This window comes from Vicia villosa, linkage group LG7 (assembly GCF_029867415.1).
Source record: "Vicia villosa cultivar HV-30 ecotype Madison, WI linkage group LG7, Vvil1.0, whole genome shotgun sequence".
Taxonomy (NCBI): Eukaryota; Viridiplantae; Streptophyta; class Magnoliopsida; order Fabales; family Fabaceae; genus Vicia; species Vicia villosa.
Window position 1 is genome coordinate 38435622 of NC_081186.1, and position 8373 is coordinate 38443994.

Below are 8373 nucleotides of genomic sequence, written 5' to 3' on the forward strand. Positions count from 1 at the left end.
TAATCAGCATAGTGCAGCAAAAGCAGAATGTAGCGTGTTGGGTAATTCTGGTGTGACCTAAGAGGAGCCAGACAATTGGAATTCAATGGTATAGGAATATGAGTATTGAGTTCTTGAAGGAAGCAGTTGGTAAAGAGTGTAAGTATTACTTTATCGCTCAATTGGAAGAGTGTGCCTAAGGTTAGTACATGGGTAAATGGAATCCATTACTACAGTGTTGATCAGTTGTGATCATACCATGGATTGTGTAATTGTATTATTCAGTTATTGAGTGTATTGTATGGATCACACCTCGAAGTTTCATTGTTGTTAGCCGTTGGAATTATAGCGAGTGGTACATCTAGGGATGGTCAAAAGCAACGTAAGAGCTGAGATTGAATGCATGAGGTATGCTTATGTTGGTTATGTCAGATGAACTTGGAGGTTCGACTAAGAAAGTGTTAACTGAGACCAGGAAGGTCAGATGGAGGACTCCTATTTGGAACTATTCACTAGAAGTATGTTTTCGAGGACGAAAACTATTTTAGTGGGGGAGAGTTGTAACACCCCATATTTTCTAATTTTAATTTAATTGGAAATTAAATTATTATTTAGAGATAATTTAGTATTTGGTTGAATTATATGGAAAATGATGAGTTATTGGCATTGGGCCTAGAGTGGTGATTAGCAGGAGAGGGGGTGTTGACTAAGCAAGCCCATTATAATATTTTATTTTATTTTTCATAAAATAAAGGAATTGGGAAAAGAGGAGAGGAAAGGAGACAGACTCTGAGAAAGGGAGAACACGTGAAGTGAGAAGAGCCAAAGGGGAAGAAGATCTTCGAAGATTCGACTCTGAGGTAAGGGGGGATTCTTCGGGTTAGTATTCCTTATGTGATTATAGGTAGTATGATTGATTAGGATTGTTGTCTAGTTCAATCGTACGTGTCGGGTTTGGGACTTTGTTTTTGTTAGGTTTTGATGAATTGGTATGAATTACATGATTCTGTTGATGCTCATGTTATGTGTTGTTAATACTTGTATAAAATTTGTCTGAATTATGTGTTTATATGAAAATTGATGTTATATGTGTCGTATGTTCTATGTACCTGAAATTGGGGAAAAGGGAATAGGGAAATGCTGTCAAAATAGTGAATTTTGCTGTGCAGGTACGTAGGAACCGGTTCCCGTATGGGACGAACCGGTTCCCCCTTGTAAAAACAGAGAAATATGGATTCTGGGTAGCTGGGAACCGGTTCCCATGTAGGGACAACCCGGTTCCCCATAGTAAAAATCCGAGGCGTGATTCTGGAGACTGTCAGGAACCGGTTCCCACGTAGGGACAACCCGGTTCCTGCAGCATTTTTCTAAAAATGTTTTATCTTTGAAAACTCATAACTTTTGATCTGAGTATCCGATTTATGTGCCGTTTTGGGCGTTGCGAAGCTAATGAGATGCTTTAACTGATGAATTGATAAATGGGCAGTAGCCGACTTTACTTTAAGAACTCAAATTAATTATTGATGATTGAAACATGGTATACGTATATGTGCTTATTCATATGACTATTGATGCATGTATTTATGTTGGTGATGGGATTATAATATCCAATGAATGATGTTGGTGTATAACATGTCGTAAATGATACATGCTGTGTGACTTACTGTTGAGTTGTCTTATATAATTAATACGTGGTGTGTAATGATGATAGATGTACGAAGTATGATGATGATGATTGGTGATTGTGAATATTAATATATTGTTAATATTAATATGTTGGCTATGGTGGCAATTAACATTAATATGATGTGTATGTTAATTGTGATGATGTGATGTATGGATGTGAATGATTGAATGATGCTTATACATGTACATACTTGTTGTGACCTTATTGGTAAGAGGTGATAAGCGATGTTAAGCATCGGAATGATGATGATGTATAAAGATGTAAGTATGTGTCATGTGTGCATTATTCATAAATCATTTGCATTGGAAGGCTAATTCCCATTGTGCGGAGATTAGCGGGAAGTCATCGTGTGCCCATGTGGGGTGTGAGCGATGAGGCAGTAGTCGTGTGCCCATGTGGGGTGTGAGCGACTAGAGGGCAGTATCAAAGAGAGAAGTCCTGTGATATGATTCACGAATTTTGGTACCACATGCATAGTGTCAGTCGAATCATATGCATTGGTTATGACATGATTGGATGAGATCCAGTGTTATGCCTTGGTGTGTTTTTACATGGTTGATGTATTAAGAAGATGTTGTCAATATGACTTGATCCTTGATGAAATTGATGAGTTGTGGGCCGATGGCCAATATTGTTGGATGATGCTTGCTTGTTGTAATAATTCCGATTATATGTATGATTGAGTGGATGATAATTACTATGAGATTTTATTGCTTATGATTGCATAATGCTTATTAATTCGAATGAAACTCACCCTTACTTTGATGATTTCAGATTAAGGATGTAGCGGCGTCTTGATTGGGTGAAGATAGCTTGTAAGCTAGCCCGTAGTTTGTGTCGAGTCATGCTCTGATTGTAACACTGGGGAACGATAGTTTAGGGACGAATTATTATGTCGGTCTTGTTGTTTTATGATTGTTTTAGAATAACTTGCATGGATAATGAATATGCAATGTTATGGATTATTGTCCGCTGTGTTGAACATGAATTGTAATTATGTTAAGTGGTTCCTCGTGTAGCATGACAAATGACTATGGTATTTTTCTGTTAAAGAAGTTGTGACATCCTTGTATTTCATGTTTACTCTGAATATTATTCTATTTTCCGCGGGGGTTTAGAAGGGTGTTACAGCGTCTATGCCAAAGCCATGAGTCTTCGCCTAGAGCAATTAGACACTTGGTACTAGACTTAGATACTTCATCCAAGTTTAGCATATAGATGTGGTTTACTCTTAAGCCATTAAACATAATGTATCTTTTCTTAGTATGTTCTATTGTGCAGCCAGAATTTGTAAACGTTACTTTAAAGTCTTTGTCGCACAATTGGCTTATACTTAAGAGATTATGCTTAAGACCTTCTACTAGCAGAACATCAGTTATAGTTGTGGTGGAAGGGTTACCTACACTTCCTTTACCAAGTATAGCTCTCCGATTGTTATCTCCATAGGTGACATACCCCTTTTTCTTTGCGTGAAACTCAACAAAAAGTGATATGTCTCCCGTCATGTGTCTTGAACATTCGCTATCAAGGAACCACAACCTTTCGGCAATGTCAAGACACTTTTCCTACAAAATTAATTTAGAAAGGGAGGTCCCCAATTTTCATTGGGTCCTTGGTAGTGAGTACATAATTTGTTGCACTTAGGCAACCATTGAAATACTCCTTTAGGAACCAAAATCCTCCTAAATTTGCATTTTTCAATGGTATGACCCTTTTTGCAACAATAGTGACAGGTAATATGATGAGAATATGCTGTTTTGCTAGTTGATACTTTTGGTACAAAAGTGTATTTACTATATAAAGGAGTACACGATCTTTTGAACTTATTCGGATCAACCGCAAAAGTCACTTTTGGTTCTAGAGCCTTGTCTAATTTGACTTTTAGATCTCTTACTTCTTTTTGCCAAATATGACATGTCTCACAACCAAACCATGATGTAGGATCTATCTCAACTTTATCCTTTTGAATGTCTAGCATAGATTGTTTTAAAGCTTCCATATCCTTTTCGGTTTTCTCAACTTTTGATTCGAGATATGAAAAGATTTTCTTATTTGAGGCCAAAAGTTTGAAAGCTTCAATTGCATCTCTATGTAATTCTTCAAAAGCAAGTTTTAATTGAGAATGAGATTCTTTATCTATGAGTTCACGTTTAAGATGACTTACAAGTTTCTTTTTCTTGTGTTGATGAGCCATAAGGCAAAAGTTTGCTGATTCTTCTTCATCGCTTGATGAGCTTTCACTAGATGAATCGCTTTCCCATGCTATGTAGGCTCTTCTAGATTTGTTATGACCTTTGCTTTGGTTCTTCTCTTTTTCCTTCTTAAGGTATGGACAATCCGGTTTGTAGTGACCGACTTTGCCACAATTAAAGCAAGGACCTTTGATTTTTCCTTTGTTGTTGTCATCTTGTTTGAACTTGTTTGATTGCTTTCTATAGTTGATCAAGCCTTTGTCGGAGTGTTTTGCTCCATTTTTCTTTAGGTATTTGTTGTATCTTTGCACAAATAGTCCCATTTCCTCATCATCGGAGTCTTCATCATCACTTGTATCACTATGCTCTAGCTCTTGTCTTGAGGTCTAGGAGCTTGAAGCTTTTAGAGCTATTGACTTCTTCTCTACCTCTTTCTCCATGTTCTTCTCTTTCTTTTCCCTTTTCTCATGCATGTCAAGGCATTTAAGATGTTGTTCATTTTCTTCTAGTTTACCAAAGAGAGTGGTGATGTCTAAGGTGTTTAGATCATTTGCTTCCTTTATTGCTGTAACCTTGGGTTGCCATTCCCTGTTCAAACATCTTAAGATTTTGTTAGTAGCAACTGCATTGGAAACATGTCTATCAAGAGAATTTAAACGATTTTTCAAATGAACGAATCTCTTTTGCATGTTGTAGCGGTAAAAATGGTACTCGAGCGTAATCGCGCGCTCGAAGTACAACAGAGTCGCCACCGAACTTTATTTATTCCAAGAAGGAAAGGGAAAATATCGATAAAACCCACGAATAAAAGAAAACGGATAAGTTGGTCGTCGCAAAAAAATTAAGGTTCGGGAGTTGGTTAAGCAAGGGGAAGGTATTAGCACCCCTCACCTCCATCGTACTCGATGGGACCCATTTAGTTTATTCTCGTGATTAATTGTTAGCTTATTATCTACTTGCGTTATTTATTAGGTTGGAAAAAAGAAAGGGACAAAAAAAGGTTTTTTTTATTATTGTGCTCGCCAAGACATTTGTGTCTTGTGCCTACGTATTCCCTCGTGCAATGGGAAAGTCAGAGCAATCGTAGTTCGGGGTAAAACGCCGAATTTGTTGGTTGATTTTAGAGAGAGGTACTCGATCGCATTCAAACAATACTATGCGCACATGGATATGTAGATTGTTTGCATCACTACAAGAATGGATAACTAAATCATGATTAGAACAAGATTTTGGCCATCATCGCATTCGAGTGGAAAACGTTTGATCTTCACATGTGGAAGTATAATTGCATTTGAATTTTGACTAAGTGTCTCGTTTTATAAAAAAGGGTTTTAAAATTAAAAGATGTGAATGAATTGAAGTTGTTTGTTAGAAATCAAACATTTAAACAAAAGCTTAACGGCCATCACCTAAATGCTTGAAAGAGAAAATTGTACAAGTACGTACAACCCCCTCGTAAGTGATGAAAAAAAAGGATGATTTAATGAGTTGAAATTGTTTTGTGAAAGGCGAGATGAATTAGGTGTGAAAGATCTTTTTATGGAGTTCAAGCGTTCAAACAAAAGCTTAACGGCCATCGCCTAAACGCTTGAAAGGGCATTAGTTAAATCGAACTTTTTGAAGTCTTTAACGGAGTCTACGCGCTTAAACAATGGCTTAACGGCCATCGCCTAAATGCTTGAAGAACAACTTGTACAAGTACGTACAAACCCTTCTTCATTATCCATTATTGACTAAAATGATTTGATTAAAAGAAAAGCGTTTTTGTAAAAAAAAAGAGTGAGTTAAATTGATTTTTAAAAAGTCTTTAATGGAGTTTAAACATCCAAACAAAGGCTTAACGGCCATCGCCTAAATGCTTAAAGAACAACTTGTACAAGTACGTACAAACCCTTCTTTCCATTATAGATAAAATGATTTGATTAAAAGAAAGTATTTTGTAAAAAAAGAAAGGTGAATTAAATCGAGTTTTATGGAGCCTTTAATGGAGTCAAAACATCCAAACAATGGCTTAACGGCCATCGCCTAAACGTTTTAGAACAATTTGTACAAGTACGTACAAACCCTTCTTCTCCAATTATAACCCAAAATTCGATTCGATTAAAAAGCTATTTTTGGAGTTTTCTTTTAAAAATGAAAACTAAAATTATAATAAAAAGATAATGGTGAAATTATTTGAAATATAGGGTGTAGATTAAAAGAGAAGGTGCTGAGCTGGTTTTGTAAATAAATAAAAAAGAAATGGGATAAGTGATTGTGGGCCAAGAGGGGGTAGCGCTCCATATTTGGAGGTATGGCCCAAATGAAGAGTGTTGGCCCATGAACCAAACAAAATAAATCCAAGACCAAATGGAGACAAAACTGGGTCAGACCGGTTTTGAACCCGGATCCGTTGGCCCCCTAAACTCATAGAATCGGGTTCAATTGAAAACCCTAGAAGCAAAATGCAGCGAACTTTCTTCTCCCTATCGTGCTCTCCGTTTTTCTCGATATCGCCATTGAAGGGGCCTTCGAAGCTCTCATATCTCTCTTGGCCTGCTATGAATAAACAACAACAACACCACCATACTGTTCTCTCTCGATCGCTCTTTTGCGAATAACCACAACAAACAGCACACAGTCATGAATTCATTGCGAAATCGACACACAAATCGAATCCCAACATGACCCTAAGCCCCCAATCTCAATATTTGCCACGGATACATATTACAGCAATTCAAACAATGAAAGAAAATATGAAAACAGGCATAAACAACAATGGAATTGAAGAAATCAAAGGGCTACCACGAAAAAAATTTGATTTGAATCCAGGTATGATTCTGTGTTCTCTTTGATTCTGCTTCTTCTCCTTCTGTTCGTTCTGTTCGTTCTGTTGTTGCTCTGTGTCGGTTGTGTGGTGGGTGAGGCTCGATTCTGATGGAGTGTTGTTGTGAGGTTGTTTGGAGAGTGAAGTGTTATGAGAGGTTAAACGTGAAGGCTCGTTGGTGTATGAAAGTTTCTGCAGGGTCTTTGAGGTGGTGTGAGTATGATTTGAAGAAAACAAAAGTGTGAAAAATTCAAAGGTGATGAAGATGTATGGTCGTAATGGTTTGGTGATGGTATGAAGATGTGAAGGGATTTTCTCAGGTTAAGTTTTGGCAGAGTTTTCTGAGAGGTTTTTTGTTTTGTTTTTTTGGCTCCCAAAATCTGAATCGCCCCCCTTTTATGGTGTTACTGAGTTTTTTTTATAGAAGAATTAAGATGGTTTTGGGGGGAAAGTTTGGTGAGGATTTGAACTATTATAGCTACTGATTTTGATATCTTCTTGATGCAGGGATTTGTTCTACCATTTCTATGCAATGTTTGGCATGCTGTGTGCAGCAAGGGTGCATAGTTTTTGGAGAGTAGTGTTGGTTCAGGGCAAGCTTGACAAATGATGGTACAAATATGCAGAGTGCTGTTGGTGAAGGCAGAGGCGTGGGATAGAGCAAGAAGTGAAGACAAAATATGTTATTATTTTTTGTTTTCTTTTAGTGTAAAAAAAAAATGTAAATGGACCTTATAGAAGAGAATAAATTGGGCCAAAACACACAAAGCCTTTTTGCATATTCTATTGCCAATCAAAATAATAATAATAATAATAAAATTTAAAATATAACTATTATTAAAAAAAGTACAAAAACATAATTTATACTATAATGTAAAAATAAATAAAAAACTTGCTTTGGATGCAACTTTAATTAAAAGATAAAAAAATAAATTAAATGTTATTTACAAAGTGCTAATTTAGTTAATAATGAATTTAATTATTAAAAGAAATATTTATTTCAATAATAACCAACTTGACTATTAATTTAATCAACACGTGATACAAAAAAAAATCAAATATGTAAGGTGCAAAAGTCGATCACAACTTAGATGTGACGAGATTAACAAATCGACTGGGCCAATGGACTTCACGAACAGTCAATTATTAATCAGAACACAGTCAACACAAACGATGCAAATGAAATTGCGAAAAATAGTAAAAAAAGACTAGGTCAAAAATTGGGCTGCGACACATGTTTTCGATGGATTCACCATCTTCCATGTGAAAGAGTTTGAACTCTTGAGTTAACGTATTGATTCTAGCTAGTTTGACATCATCCGTTCCCTCATGGGCAACTTGCAATGTGTCCCACATAGCTTTAGCGGATCTACAATGGGAAATGCGATAGTATTCATCAACTCCTAGAGCTGAGATTAGAATGTTTCTCGCTTTCCAATCGTATCCATATCTCTTTTCATCTTCAGCATCCCAAGTATTTTCTGGTTTTGGAACAACGGCACCAGCTGCATTTGTCATGGTGATTTGAAAGGGACCATTTACAATAGCTGTCCAGATGTTCCTATCAATGGCATTGATATGGACACACATACAATCCTTCCAATAGCCATAGTTTTCACCGTTGAAAATTGGAGCTCTATTGTGAGCCCCTTTAGGTCCGGAAGCCATCTTTCCAATAAGTGTTTCACGTAGCACGGAATTAACCAGAG

At 36.6% G+C, this 8373-nt stretch overlaps 1 long non-coding RNA gene across 2 annotated transcripts; it reads left to right on the forward strand.

Annotated features, from left to right (window-relative positions):
• The first annotated feature begins 6271 nt into the window (after positions 1–6271).
• On the forward strand, positions 6272–7443 carry LOC131617116 (uncharacterized). 2 transcript variants are annotated; one of them, XR_009288432.1, is made up of 2 exons: positions 6272–6984; positions 7172–7443. It is a non-coding gene; the product is annotated as an uncharacterized LOC131617116 (long non-coding RNA). The 2 variants fall into 2 exon arrangements; XR_009288431.1 differs by having other exon boundaries at positions 6272–6669.
• Positions 7444–8373: the final 930 nt, after the last annotated feature.